Source organism: Micrasema longulum, unplaced genomic scaffold, assembly GCF_059751315.1.
Source record: "Micrasema longulum isolate JH-2025_06_02 unplaced genomic scaffold, ASM5975131v1 h1tg002028l, whole genome shotgun sequence".
In the NCBI taxonomy this organism is placed as follows: domain Eukaryota; kingdom Metazoa; phylum Arthropoda; class Insecta; order Trichoptera; family Brachycentridae; genus Micrasema; species Micrasema longulum.
Genome location: NW_028279196.1, coordinates 232,286 through 249,043, shown reverse-complemented (window position 1 = coordinate 249,043; position 16,758 = coordinate 232,286). Strand labels below are relative to the sequence as shown.

The 16,758-nt window shown below is 33.1% G+C and overlaps 1 non-coding gene across 1 annotated transcript; it reads right to left on the bottom strand.

Moving 5' to 3' along the window:
* Positions 1–15,872: 15,872 nt before the first annotated feature.
* Positions 15,873–15,954, bottom strand: TRNAS-UGA (transfer RNA serine (anticodon UGA)). The gene has a single exon. It is a non-coding gene; the product is annotated as a tRNA-Ser (tRNA).
* Positions 15,955–16,758: the final 804 nt, after the last annotated feature.

Sequence of the window (16,758 nt, the reverse complement as noted above, 5' to 3'; positions counted from 1 at the left end):
ACACTTTATTTATTAAAATTGTGTTTTTAATAATAGCTGTTGTTTTCTTAAAATAAAATAAATACAATGAAATGCATTTTGATGTTTTATCATTTCAAAAACCTCAATCAAATAAATGTTTTAACGTGAAGAGTTTTATTATTTAACCTGTAGTTTATAGTTTCAAATTTAAAACAGACATACAAAGAAGTAAAGTATAAAGCCGTGTCGCTTAGCGATCGTAAATGACGTGTTTATTGCGATCTTTCACAAGAAACTTGCATTGGGGGACATTTTTTCACGTTGATCAAAAGGAGCTCTTTTTTAGTATAATGACGCTCTCTGAAGTAGCTTTCATGCTTTTTAAATTCCGTTGTTTATGTTTATAAGTACTGTTTTAAGGTTTTCAATTTTTTTAATGCCCAGGTGCATTAAAAATACATTTCTCTGCTTGAAATAGAACCAGAACCCTGGAAGACAGTTTTTGACTCGATGGCTGCTCTCAGGCAAAATCTTGAAAAAATAAATGAGGTGGAGGTAAATCCGCTTCGTAGTATAGTGATTGGCGCGTGATAATATGCTTGAGGTCCTAGGTTTGATTCCTCACAGCGACGATGTAAAATGTTAGTAATTAATTTAGTTTTAAATTTCATTTTTCTTGTGCTAAAGATTTCACCTCGAGAAGAATAATCAGCTTTGCTTTTCATGTTTCAAAAACAAGAAACACAAGGTGCAATTTAAATTCCAGTGCAATGGCCTACATAACTGTTTTCGGTTATAAAAATATAATGATTTCAATGTTTGGGTTATGATTTATGTGAATTAAAAAAAATGAAAGGCAATGTATGCTAAATCTGAAACGTATATACGCACCATGCGTAATCGATACATTGATTAGATGGAAACAATACTTCCATTAAAATTGGACTTCTAAACTATCAGTGCCTAATTTTATATTGGTCCCCATGAGGCGGTCGCCCGATACTAAATTCACAAGTCCGCGCACGCGCAAATTGAGATCTTACAAGCTCTGTGGAAGCAGTTCTAACAAACCAATCCATATTTATTTTTCATATATTGTGACTGTTTTTGCACATTAATTGGTTGACGCGATGATATTATGATATTAAACTATGAAATATAATTCTTTTGTTTTGAAATTGTGGTATAGAATTGCTTTTTAGTTTATTTCAAAACACCAAAAACTGAAATTACTGTGTTGAGGTACATTGAGGTTCATACCGTCAGTAGGGTCGCAGTGAGTCACATCTTGCGGGATGCTGTGATTCTATAAAATGCTGCGAACGCTCAGTTGCATTCTACCCGCAACACTACTGACTAGTCCAACTCGTTAGCGTCCACGTCGCGAACCCTGGGCAATGTGATCACACTCAAAACTTCCCTTATCGAAAATCTCACCGCATGCCCCTGATATGTAAACAATTACTAAAATAGTACGTGATGATTTTATTGTTAGTCAGTGGTATGCCTAATGTGTAATTTTAAAATTGTAGGTAACTGTTATTTGGTCTAATGGTCAGCACGTTTGAATACCATTCAAAAGATCTCCGTATCGATTTTCTACACAGTTGACACGAAAAGTTTATTTGAAAGGGTGTTTTAACATTCCAATATATCACAATCCTTTAACTGGTTCCTTAAAAGTAAGGCTGATTATCTTACCTCAATGCAACGAAACAGACCGAGATACTCTGCCATTGATGTACCAATGCAGTTTCCTATGCACCATAAGGTGAGTTACAGAAGAATGATAATGATTACTGGTTTTTATTTGTGCGTTTTCTGTTTGTGTTATTTTTATCTGAAAGTATTATAATTGTAAGTATCTTTTTAAATTTTTATTTATTATATATTTTTTTGCATTTTACAATAGGTATATATAAGTTACAAATACGAATAAATTATTAAATAAATACAAAAAAAAAATCCCACAAAGGCATGGCCGTGTGTGAGTAACCATTTTTATTTTATTTTAATAAAAGCTACGGAAAAAATACGATAGATATCAAAAAGTAAAATAATAAGTTCTAACATTAAAACACATTTTTTTTAATGAAAAAAATGAAAAAATAATTAAAAAGTATATGCTATTAATTGAAAAAAGAATTTCAACAGAAATTTGAAATCGAAACAAATTCAAATAATTCATATCTATCATATTGTCTTTATGAAATGCATTAAACAGCTTTGGAGCTATTAAAAATGACTGTTTTTGTCCGAGTATGGATTTGCTATAAGGAATTTTAAGTTAATTATTCAATCTTCGACCTTATCCATTAAAACTTTGAAGAAATAAATGTTTTAAAATGGCGCATAAAAACATACTTAAGACACTGTAGGCTATTTATTTCTCTCTTTAAAAAACACATTAATAAAATTCAACTAAGACTCAGACAAAGAATCGTCTCATTTACATAATGTTCCTGAAATGAAATGTCAGTCGAATATACCAGCGCTGAAATATGTCTACTGCATCCCTTTCAACTTAAAAACAGTGAGGTAGTCAGTTAAATTAAGGTAATAATGATATAAATAATCCCACCGTAAAAGCATTCAACCTGAATTTCACGCGACTTCTTTATTTATGAGCACAATTTATAAAAGAATGAAAGAAGAGAAAAGTATTATTTCACTAGTTTTGTATAAGTAATTTATTGTTTGTTTAATTTTGAGCTTTGTTTGCGAACGTTTAAATTCAAATAAACACAGTCACAATTATTTTCAAGACTAAAATATCGCTTTTTTGTACAGACATAATTTTTTCAATTTTTTATTTTTCTAAACTTTTTTACACAATATCCATATTGATTTTAAAAATACAATTATTTTTTCTAAATCCACTTAACATGACAATGTATTTATCGGTGTTTGTGGTATGTAATATTTCCCTATTACAAAAATCACAATGAATTGTTAAAAATTAAACTATAAATTAATTATGCAAAAAAAATGTTATTGAAACTTAAAAATATGAACAAAAGTACGGAAAAGTCAGATATGTATAAAATGTATATAGAGCAACGATAAATATTGAAGGCAGTTATGCGGAAAGTAACCAGCCATAGAAAAATTCAAATGGGATAATAGCAGTTTTGTAAAAAGTTTTAATAATCAAATATGCACAAGTTGAATGTTTTTGACTTTGAAAAATGATACATAATGCATGTGTTCTTTTTTTTATAATACAAAAAAGAATTTACTATTATGGCAGGCAGAGTTGCAGGCAAAAGTTGCAGGAGGCCAAAGCTCGATATGGGCTGTAGCGCCATCGGAGTGAGAGTTTGATAATTATAATTTTATTTTAAATAAATGTTTTTTTTTATAATAGCATAGAACAAACTATAGCCTTGATTCTCCAATGACCCGTCTTTGTTGTATTGTTAACTCAAAAAAAGATCTGGCCTTTTTTGGTTTAAGTTTACAATTAATTAAATAGTCCAGATCTTGTCTTGATGTCCCACAATATGGAACTTATAATACATATTATGTTTGTCAATCATTCTTTTTTTTAATAATGTTTTTAACTTTTTGTATATTGTAATATTAATACCCTATTAATTGTATAAAAGGACAATATCCGTCAATAAATAAATACATTAATTCTAGAATGGACAAAATTTGACAATATTTCACTACTAGTAGAAATTAAAAATTGCAGCTAAGTTTAAATAATTTACTGGCAATATTTAAAAAAATACTGTTGAACATTATTTTCTACCTTAAAAAACTGCTACTTCAAAAGCTGACATCAATATGAGTAAAATAATACTCTATCTTGGGCCGCTGAGAAAAAAACTTTTTAAATAAATGTGCGTTATTGTTTGCAAACGGCAATTAATCACTTTATTATCTTTCTTAAATAACTCTTTTAAACTTATATCACCTGAGAAAATCACTTAATATCCTTTTAACGTTTTTTCGCCTTTTTACGCAGTTCGTAATACTTTGAGCGGCGTCCATTTTCATCTGCGTAATTTTTCGCGGGAAATACGTTAACTCGCCCGCCATTTTGTTGAGTTTTTCAAAAAAGATTTCTCGCGGAGAAGTTTAATTGACCATGGCGGGAACTAATAAAAACTTGGTCCTCCGCTGCCGTAAAAATGTTTTGTAGAGATATATTTTCGCACGGGTCGGCAGCTCGTAATTGAAGATGACGAAAAAATATTGCAGATGTTGAGACAGGATGTTAAAAGAATTCTAACATATATTTTATTTACAACGCAGACATTTATTCTCGGTGTAACATAGCTGTAATACAGAAATATCTTACCGTAGTAGAATAAAAAGTAGCTTACAATATGTCAATAGTATTTAAATATGTATTAGATAGTTACTGACATTATTTTACACCATGTAAAATTTGAATAAGGAAAAAAAATGATTTACCTTTTTTCTTTAACACGCTGTTCTATATATTTTTTAAAGATCATAAGATTTTACGGGTCTTTTATTAAGCGCTTCCTCTCTTTAAATTTAAATAAAACAAAGTGTGTGTGAGATATCACCGAATTTTTTTATTCGTTTGAAAGGTGTATCGATGCCATTATGAATGAAATATAACATCGTTCAAATCTCCGCCGCGGCTTCTCTGGGTGGCGCGCATCCGTAATGTCCAATTTTCCATGAGTCTGGTGCATAAATCAGGCTGAATTCGACCAATGGCATGGGTTATGTTGGCTTTGAGGGCCGCTGTGGCTTGTTGCTTATTTGCATAGACCGTCGACTAAAGAAAACCCCACAAGAAAAAGTCTAACGGGGTCAAATCGCACGATCTCACAATATTTCCACGTGAGATGACCATGCACTCAAAGCATTCTTACAGAATGTCCAATGAGGCATGAACTTTATGGCTTTAGTGTCCATATCATCCAATTCAGGCCAAAAGAAGTTGGTAATCATTAACTTATAGCGCTTGCCGTTGACGGTGATAGCTTGGCCAACGTCGTTCTCAAAGAAATGTGGACCGGTGACGCCGCCAGCCCAAAATTCACACCAAACAGTAACTTTTTTTAAATGCATTGGACGCTTTTGGATCTCATGTAGATTAGTATCGTCCCAAGTTTGACAATTTTGTTTGTTGGCGTATCCGTTCATCCAGATATGGGCCTCATCGCTGAAGATGATTTTTCGATGACAATTAGTGTCAGTTTCCAACTGCTCCAGAGCCCATTCAGAGAACACAAGTCGCTGTTTATGGTCGTTTACCTTCAGCTCCCTAGACAATTAAATTTTGTGCGGGTACAAGCTCAAGTCACGACGCAAAATTCGCCAAGTTGTGGTCTGCGAAAGGCCGAGTTCTTGTGAGCGACGCGAAATCGACTGCCTCGGATTTTCCTGCACACTTTCACGGACAACGGCAATGTTTTCGGAAGAGTGATGATTGATCAGTTAATGAACCAGTGGACTCAAATTTATTCACCACACTGTAAATAGTCCTCTCGGTAGGACGCCTACGGCGAGCGTAAAATAGGCGAAGCGCGTGGATCGTTGCTCGAACTAAAAACCCATTTTGATAAAACAATTTTATCATTTGCACGTGTTGTTAAATACTATATCTATCCATGGTGATTTGGCAAAACAGACTGAATAAATGAAAGCCAATGTGACAGATGTCGCTTCAACAATATGGCCACTATCATTTGTTAAAGTTCGGAAGTCCCTATTGGAAGACCCTTTATGTATTTTATTATTATTAAATTTCTCTTTTTTTTTATTTGAATTTGATGTAGTCCTGTTTTGCTCCATTTTTTAAACTTAAGTAAAATAAGAAAAATCTGCTCAATAATTCTGTTTAATTTATTTCCTTTAATTTGGCCAAAAAAATATCTTAAAGGATTATAATAACTAATACCGTATTAAAAAATAAATAATTACTTAAGCAATTATTTGTTTGTCGTGTCAAAAATAAGGCCTTTTCATTATTTATATCACCCCATTTGTTTCGATAAGAGGAACTTTTAATGCCTAGGGGTGGGATATTAAAATTTATCGACTCATTTATAATTCATTGAAATTTGTACAGTTTCGATAAAGCGTTAAATTTAAAAATACATGACAAAGTGATTCTTTTGCAGAATAAATTATGAAATTAATGAGATAAAAAATTGTCGCAATCTGTTGGAGAGTAAAAACAATTTCGAAAAGATAATATGGAAGTATACACGTTAACAGAGCTTATGACTTACCATTGGCAACTTTACACACTGTGTAACATTCACTATTCTGCCTATGTTTTAACATCCGTATTTCCTCAACTCGTCCGTTTGTTGACTTTCGTGAAGTAAAAGAGCTAAGACCTTTATTGATGTGGGTGTGATTTATACACTGCGGTTGCCTCCTAAGAGCCTTCACACGCAGTTCTATTAGCTGCCAAGCTCCTTTGCGTCCTGGCCCAAGTGCAGGTTCGTCGTCCCAAAGTTCTGCAATATTGCAGAACTTTGGGACGAGAACCTGACTTGGGAGGACGCAAAGGAGTTGGCAGCTAATAGAAATGCATGGAGGCTCTTTGTGGATACCATGTGCTCCAACTAGGGAGCTGAGATGGAATGGGGATGAATTTTTTTTTTTATACTAATACCAGCTGTTAGTTCGATGAATAATATTTTTAGTATTTTGAAATGTTTTTAGACCGGCTGGATTTCATTCCCAAGGGAGTTGTTAAGGTTTAAATTTACAAGAACACAGAGGTTAAACCCTTCTGAAAAAGGAATATGAAAGTCAAGGCATTTACGGGGTTTATGCCATGTCATTGGCTGGTCAAGTAACACTACACGTTATTAAACATTCACTATTTGCCTTTATTTCCATATATACTTTTATTTTAAGAAAATGTTTTATAAACGTTTTATAAACATATTTTTTACAAAAGGCTTATTAATGAACAAAAAGACAAAATTAAATAACACGGTGATAAGACAAAAAAGTCGAATTAAATAATCTTTGAAGTCGCTACCTAAAATAATATACATAAAATATTGGAAAAAAAAAGTATAAAAAAATGAAATGCTTGAATATTTATATTTATTAAATTCTTCCATCTGTTTATTTCAGTGGAGTTAAATAGCTAAAACCTTTATTGAGGTAGATGAGACTCACTTGAAGGAATTATTTCACCAACTAGGCAATGCCTGATAACATTTTTTTTAAATACACTCCTTCTTAAACCTGTTGTTTTAACTTTGAGTTTGTAAATTTTTTGTAGATAAAATACTGAATTTCATTAGGGAGTTATTAAGATTAACATATTAAAACATTATTCCTTTTTGAAGCATCAATTTACGGACAGTGTAATGCCGTATTAAATCGACTCCAGGAACTCAGCAATAGTTATTCCTACCTATCAGAGATATTTAGTGTAGGATATTGTTCCTATAGAACAAGCAATTTGAACTTTTTTAAAGATGGTGAATGGTAATTAAACCTTTAGTATAATTACAATATTTGAGTTTGCCCAAATGTTTGTAGACAAAAGACTGGATTTCACCCCCTCGGGAGTCATTAAGATTAACAAATTACAACAGGGATGGAGAATACCTTAAATCCAGACAACCAGCGAAACCAGAACCAGAGAAACCAGCCAATGACAGGTCATAAGCCCTGTAAATGCCTAGACTTCCATATTCCCTTATTTATAGTATTCTCCATCCCTGTTGTAATTTGTTAAGCATAATTGTTTCATGAAACAGTACTCAACGATTTTTTGGTATATTTTTTTTATTTATTTACAATTTTAAAAAACCCGTTAGGGTTACATTAGAAATTTTATATTGTCTAGTCATTTTATGTCTCGTCTAGTCTAGTTAGTTCAGTCATCGTGTGCTTTTTCAGATTGATTTTAAATCTGTCTCCAGTAAAAGTTTTCAAGTAGTAAGGTAAGTCGTTGTAGTGTTTAAGTCCATTATGTAGTATTTTTGACTGTCCTGTGTTTGTCTTTGCTTTTTCAATATGATAGTGTTGTTGTTGTCTGGTGTTATATTTGTGTATGTCAGCATTTTTGGCTAATATTATGTCGTGGTCTTGTATGTTTCCCAGTGTTATTTTGTGCACAATTTTTAAGGTCTCAATTTTAATTAAGTAGTTTTTGTCAAACTGGTGTGTTTTTTGTACAGTTCAGTCGTAGAATACTTTAAAATATTCTATTATTTTATTTAATTTGAAAATTGTTATAAATTTCTACTGAATGTCTTACATAATTTTTAGGTTAAATTTTTGTTTCTAAATCTTGGGTGAAAAGTAATTAAATAATTAAACCAGACAAGTTTTGTCAAATGCAATTTTGATGTAAGTATATGTTAATAAAATAATATAAATAATCTATCCCAGTATGAGATATGAGGTTTTATTTTACTCCTCATTTAATGTTATATCCAACTCGGAACTTAACTTATAACATATAAACTCACGATCGACTAGTAATTTTTACCCGAGGAAATTTATCGTACAGTCTAGAGTTGATACGAGTTTCACCACCCTTTAAAACGCAATATTTTGTCCATTTGTTTTTCTGTTTGTACCAATATATTTTAATTAAGCCCCCGTCCAGGGGGCGCGATGTCACAAGACACCAGACACACCTGGTGTTTACCCCCCAGCGTCGGCGTCCTCCCTCCCTTTTCCCTCTCTTGTACCCCGTTATGCTTACAGAGCCTTGTGATGGAATCACTGAGGGCTTACATTGCTGGGGTTTGTTTTTCAACTCGATCCCTTAATTTTTGACACGAAAACTACTCTAATAAAAACCAGACGGACACACAATGTTAGACACCAAAAAAATTCTTTATGTAAATAATATGATGACATTGCCATAAAAGCTGAAACTGCTGATCATGTACAGCAACTCATCGACAAGGTTAATAATTTAAGTAAGGAATTCAGAGTCAAAATGAACGCTCTAAAAAGCAAAGCAACGGTGGCCAGCAAACAGAGGTATTAACATCCGTCTGACTATTGCCGGTAGTGGGATAGAACAGGTTGCCTGTTAAAAATATTTAGGATGCTGGGTAAATAACAAGTTGAATCTGAATTAAAAAATGAAGACCAGAATTGAGATTGCGAGAACAACCTTCTATAAAATTTAGAAACTCTTGTGCAATTGAGGCCTGAGACTAACAAGATGGAGAGCAATAAAAGCTTATGTATTTTTGGTGCTGCATGGAGTGGAGGGTTGGATTCTCAAAGTCTCAACGATGAACAACATTGAGGCCTTCAAACTTTGGTTGTGAAGAAGACTGCTTCGAATCTCATGGACTGATCGTGTCTCCAACGAGGCGGTTTTAAGCACTATGAACAAAGATAGGGAGTTACTAAACCCTGTCAAAATAAGAAAAGCTTCATATATTGGTCACATATTCCGCAATGGGAAGTATGCCCTTCCTCGACGTATTATAAAAGGAAAGGTAGAGGGCTGGCGGGGTATGGAACGGAAAAGAGCATCATGGCTTGGAAATCTCAGACAGTGGTTTGGTGTGCCAGATGCAGTAGCGCTGATTAGGTAGGCTCAGGATCGTGATTAATTTTGAATGATGATCGCCAACCTTCAATAGGAGCGATAAAATAATAATAAGGACATAAAAAATTCGCCTTCTTTGGCAACTTTAATGAAAACCCTGAAACATTATTATATATCTTTGTAACCCTTGCTTCACTTTATTTTTTTAATTAATTTTTTTTCCTCGATTATTTTCCTGAATCTTTTTAAACTCGTTACCTAATTCCACATTTCTCATTATACAATGTGTAAAACAAATGTATTTTTAGTTTATAATTTGCAGCTTTAATTCGAAAACAAATATGTTAATTTCATTTTATTTAAGTACAATATTTGAGCGTTATTTTTTTTTACCGTTCATTTTTCTGGTGGTGGATGTAAGATATAACTTTAAGCAATAAACGTGCATATATTTTAGTCCCTAATGATTGATAAATAAACTAAATACCCCAAAAAACGGTAATCATTTCATGTGTAGAATATTGTGGTAACCCAATGGGAAAATTTGTACAATTTTTTATTAGTAACATAATTTATTAATCAATTGGCTATAAATATACATAAACATGACACGTATCATTTGTGTATGTATCGTGTATTTTATAATGTCAAGTAAATTGTTTTTAATATTGTCTAAAAGTAGGACAGAAGTAGGCTGAATGTAGGCTGAATGTTGTCGAAATAAAGAGAATGTGTGATTTTTTTAAAATAAAGATACATATTACAAAAAAAACGCATCCCTCACTCTATGATGTCAAGAGTCCTGTGTTGAGTTCTGATACAACATAATGGAAAGTGGAAGCATGCATATTATTAAAGAATACTAAAAATAAAGATTATTGTATGAACATAAATTTTAATAAGCATCTGGACAACACGCTTAATAGTATATAAATCTATGCAATGTCTCGCTGCAGTATATTTACGATACGCGCACAAACGACGAGATCCGCGCATTATGTAAGGCTAAGATAAAAATTATCGACAAAATCAAGAAGGAGCTATGCGTTGGTTCGGACATGTAGAGTGAATGGGCGGCGAAAAAACGTCAACAATATTTACGATGCGCAAATTGATGGATGCCGAGAACGAGGAAGACCGAAAAAGATATGGGTTGGCCAAATCCAACAAATACTTGAAGATAGACTTCTCAAAAGTCGGAATTATCAGTGTATGCATGTAGAAAAAGCGAGGTATGTTTGCAAAAAAAAGAGATATGGCGTTCAATTATTTCTGCCTACCAGTGGCGATCGATGATTTTATTAACAGGCAAGCTATAAAAAAAATAAAATATTTGTACCTACGTAGTATGTACATAATTTAATGTAAGAGATATTTATTTATTCATATTTTTTTGTCTTACAAACTATAATTCACATTCACACATAACTTGTATAAAAGTTTATAAAAAATAGCACAATGAATGCAATCAGTATGAGGTTTTCTCATTACGATTGAAATATCAACTAACCGGTTTGTTCTAGAAATGAAAAATGCCAAAAACGGCCGCGTCGAGCACCACGTGTTTTGTGAGTCATAAGTCGAAAGTATCATCTCAAAGAAAAATTGTCATTAGGAAATAATGTTTGAAATACAGTTTTCCAAATCGAGAATCTTCAAAGAATTTGTGTAATCTGCAAGTTTATTCTAGGAAAAAAATCTCACCACTGGGTTTAAGATGTTCAAAATATAGTACACTTCTTATTTGTATGAAAAAATAAGCTGGACTAACCGACTTATTCCTTGGCTTATTGCTGGTGCTGGGCGCGCTTTATTTGTATTTTGGTTTATATTTGGAGAAAAATACAAACCGGTGGCAATGATTTATAAGAAATAGTAATTATTTGTTTGTTTTTCAACATTATTATGGATCGTCAAATATAATGGTAAGCTACGCATAATTGCTTTTATACACGATTCACCCCTGCGGTCTACCCCTACAAGGAAACAACGAAATGATTTTTTATTGATTTAACCAAAATAATTAAGTGACCAAAAAGGTAAGATATAATTTCATCTTCTTCTTACTTGCCTCTTCCCATATAATCCAAGGGCGGCCCTTCTAGTATGCAGTCTCCACTTCTCCCTGTCTTGTATCACCCCACTGGTCGGCTGTTCTCTTCTCAGGTCTCTCTCAATATTGGTCTAGCAGGTGACTTGAGGACGACCTCGAGCTCTCGTCCTCACGTGATCGTTATTTTGTCAAACGATTTTATTATATTACAAGAGCACTACCATAGTTTTGGGAGAGCACTCCTCCCATCGACGGTAGTATATTAGTTTTAATACTATATCGTACTACATTAGTTTTATATCACCCGTCAATGGGAAGACTGCTCTACCGAAACTAAAATAGTGTAAAAGAAAAAAATCGTGTGGCACTAATAATAAAGATTTATTATTGTAATGATATAAAATTTGAAATAAACCCAGTGATCATTTTTTGCAAATTTATTTAATTAAGCTACTTTAGTAAAATAACTTTTTTAACTCTTTAATATGAAGTTAACTTCTGCAAAAGTTTAATTTCAGCAAAACTTTTCCGCATAAAAGGCGTAAAACTTACCCATCCTCCAATTTAACCGTTCGCCATTTCAATCGAAAAAAAAATACTTTTTTTCCCCAGGATAAGATTATTAGCATTAAAAACTGTGCCATAGATAGTAACACTGTGGTTTCTTTCCTTCTAAATTAAAAAAGTTGTCACCGCACCGGTAGGAGGAGGAGTGAAAGGGGGAGGGGCAGACAATGGGGTTACTTTGAACGTATGTCGACTTATTAAACTTTTTTACATTTGTGTTCAGAGCCATGTCATCTTTTGAGTTTTGGGATTTCACGCGGATCATGTAAAATAATTTTATAATTACGTATCAAAATATTTTTATCCGTATCTGAATAAAAAAAACTTTTTTGTCATCAAATCAGACACAAAACTGATTCGTGAGGTAAAAGATTTAACCCTTTCAGACCTGAATTTAATATTTTATTTTTATTTTTACAGGAATAACCCGCTAAGCCTCTATTTTGAGGCTGAGCACGCGGGTTACACGAAATACACCACAACACCCAGACCAACTGAGAAAAAAATCTCTTTTGGATTTTTTTCTTGCAACTGGCGGAAATCGAACCCGCGACGCCAGTTTCACAGTTGGCCGTCTAACCAACTGCGCCACGGCGCTTGTCATTCCAGTACTACTACTACTATCACGCCATTTCCCCGAAGGGATAGGCAGAGAGAACCGACCGCCACACACGTCTATCCTGGCATATATTCCTAGCTTCTTTCACATTTATACATCTTGTCATACATGCCCTTCGGTCCTGTGTGCTTTTGACATGACCAAACATAAGATTTTGGTTTATCTGATCATGCCACGTCTTCCTTGGTCGTCTTCGTCGCACGTTACCGTTAGTTTTTGCCATATATACTTGTTTTACCATTCTTTCGTCGCCCATTCGTTCTACGTGACCAAACCATCTCTGAGACCCTTTCTTAATCTTATCAATTATATTTGACTCAGATTTACTCTCTTGCCTGATTTCATCATAAGCAACCCTGTCAAACATTGATTTCCCACACATTCGTCTAAGAGATCGCATTTCAACCGCATACTTATTATGTATGTGTTTATACGGAATTATTCGAAAAATTTTGTTTTTTTGTATTCTTTAGAAATAATTAGATGCTTTTTTTTAGTGAATATTTTATGTCTCAAACTAATCATTTAATCTACAGAGATTATTAAAAATGTATTAATATCTTATAATCGATATTATGTCACAGAAAAAGATTTAATATTAGTGAAATTATTAAAATTTAAATGTGATTGAAATGTATTTTTTTGTTACCATATTGAGGGGAGATCCTTAAGCTCACCGTCCACCCGCAGCTGTTATAGAGTCCTGGGGACTCTCTGTCAGCTGCGCAAAACACGTATGTTACAAGCGACAGGCGCCGGCGCCGTGGCGCTGTTGGTTAGACGGCCAACTCTGAAACTGGCATCACGGGTTCGATTCCCGCTAGTTGCAACAAAGAAATATTTTTTCTCAATTAATCTGGGTCTTGTGTTGTATTTTTTATTACCTTTTTCCACATCCCCTTTATCTCACCTGCTGACACGACTATAAATATAATAAATGACTCCTAATAGAGGCTTAGCGGGTTATTTCTTCAAAAAAGAAAAATAAGATACGGTTTATTTATTTCCAAAAACCGGATATTCTGTTTTTCAAATGTTATTTCATACAAAAAAACTATAAGTACCACTTTGCTAAAAAAACTGCCCTTTTAAATATAGATAACCCTTTATACAAAAAAGTGTACAATATTGAGACTTAAGGATTAATAAAATCATTTTTATATCAAAAGTTATAAGTGTTATATTATCTTGTAACATCACAGTTATAAAACTTGAATTTTATTGGGGCCCTTAACTTTATGATCGGATAAACGTGTGATGAAATGGCGGGCTAAGTTACTTGTAAAACCAATTTAAAAAGAAATGTTATCCCCATACAGTTATGACCAGTTAAAAACTGTCGTTTTGTGAAACTATTATAAAGTTACACGGTTCCTTTACCCCGGGATAAGCATTTATGAACAGCTTGCAAAATTTAATTTAAACACATATTTGAGTACAAAATCATTGTATTTTATAGCATTGAAACAATTTAACCATTCTTGCTAAATAGGGCTTATGCAAAAAAGTCAGCCATATTTATTCATGTTTCAGTTTAGCAGCTACAGTTTCTTTACATTTCGGAAGATAGTTGTTGATTTTTCTATGAGTGCATCTTCATAATAATATGGAAATTTATTTCCCAGGCGCTTGCAGTGACTATTATCAGATGGGATGCTAACAAAAGTACCAAAGTACTAACAAAACAAGATTTTAAAAACCCAAGACATTTAGTAAATTTTGACAAAATTTCAATAACACCACATTTGCTATACGATATAAGAGTTGTTTTTTTTGCATTACCAAACTGGATCCTGTATTTTACAATGTTATGGCCTCCTGATGCGTAGGCAAAAAATCTGTGATTTTTGCTATAGAACTAGACTTAATTTTAAGCGGAGTATCCGGCGCGAATCCAATGCTATTGGAGGCATATGAGGTTAATAGTTCTAAGAATATTTACAGATTTTTTTTAGAGAAAAGGCTAATATTTAACTGTATTGGATTTTTTCCTTTTTTTAAACAGTTTTTACGTTATTTGAAGTTTAATTATCAGTATCGCCATATTAAAGCAAAGTGTATTCTTATGCAAAAAACAACATGCCTAAATTTATTTATTCTCTACCTCTGCGATAAGATCCATAATTCTTCCCCAGGTATTTGGTTCTCCTTTACAAACCAAACTGTATTCAAATCCTTAAGTTATCAGAAATTTTTGTAATAATATTGTAATGCAGATTATTGTTGATTCAAAAAAATCTGAAACCATTTAAAAATAATTATATTCTTAGATGAATAGAAATTGAATTTTCGGCCTTATGGTGTAGTGGTCAGCGCGTTCGCCCACCATGCAAGAAGTTTTGGGTTGGATTCCCGACATGGTTGACACGAAGTATTTATTTAACTTTATGTTTTTACACTAGAATATTTCATAGTCCCTGGACAGGTACGTGAAGCAAAAGACTCATCACGTTAATTTTATGTTACAAAAATTATACAAATACTTTGCGATTGGCGTAACTATGCAGTGTCTTATGCACCATAAGGTGCGGAAAGGAATGATGACGAATACTAAACTTAGATAAATTACGAAGTAACGTCTTTGAAATTTAGCATTTTCAATTCTTTTGTTAAGTGAAAAAACGAAGTCTATTCTTCAAAATGACAATAAAATTGTATAAAGCAAAACTCAACAATAATTCCAGAATTTTTTCTGGAACTTTTCAGAAAGAGTCCAATTATGTAATAAAACTTTCCCGGCACATTGTGAACTTTAGCTAAAGTATCTGCTCGTTAGTCCGTGTGACTGAGCGAGAAACCCAACTCTCATAATCGCATAAAAAATCTCTTTCATTTTTCTCGGTTAGCGCTATTCGAATACATTCTCTTTGCGGTCTTAAAAATATAATTAATTATAATGGATATATAAGAGCTGTCCAGAAAGCAAGTTTTTATTTCGTTGGCTTACTGCGTAATAATTTGTTGGTACCTGAACTGAAAAATTTAACTGATGACTCTGTTTTATTAATATCACTTCATCAAGAAAAAATGTTTTGGGACACCTTGTATAACAAAACAGAATATTACATTAAAAAGAAAATAAGGAACTCTTACGAGACATTTATGTGTCGTATTCTGCTAGACGTGGCAAGAATAATTATAAAATGAAGAAAAGCAGATTATGAAATAAAAAATACATAAAAAATCGCTGAGGACAGGACTCGAACCTGCGCGGGTATAACCCATTGGATTTCAAGTCCAACTCCTTAACCACTCGGACACCTCAGCGGCTGATGAGGTCTACAAAAAAATATGTTTTGAGACATTGAATTACCTATCAAGATTACATTTTTAGTCGCAACTGTGTAAACACAAAAATAGTTCTAAATAAAGTGTTGTTAAATAGAATGATTTATTTGACAAAAGCATCATCATCATCGTCCCCTTACTCGGAATTGATGGTGCATAGGTCACCGCATTGGTACACCAAATGCCGTGTATTTTGATCATCATGAAAGTCATGTTGTACGATGATCTTACAACATGATGGTGAAAAGATTAGCCTGTATTGATAGTTTAAAGATGTTAAAAATTGCTGAAGACCGCATTGAATACAAATACGCAACACATGCGAGTATCAACGAATAAACTGACCGCTGCGCTGGCGCTGTTATTACTTATGAACTCCACATAGAGTTAAAGCATCAAATTTCTAAAATATATCAATTCTAAACTTCATATTCCAGCTGCTTCATTTAATTATAATCAATTATCATCTTTGGCCAATCTTTTAAGACTTTCTGATAGAAGAATCGTAACTGACCTAATATTACTTTATGAAGTGATCAATTCATTAATTGACTGTCCTGATTTGCTGGAGTTGGTGTGTTTCCGTGTACCTGGTTGACATACCCGTCACAGATCTCATTTTTGTTCTACAGGTTCTAGGATCAAATATCACATGCACTCGCCTATCCCTAGGCTCCATAGATATGGCAATTAGTATGATGACATGGCTGATATATTTGGTTCTGGACTTGATAGTTATAAAACGAGTCTGATTTCTTTTTTTCTCTCGCAATATTATTCTTT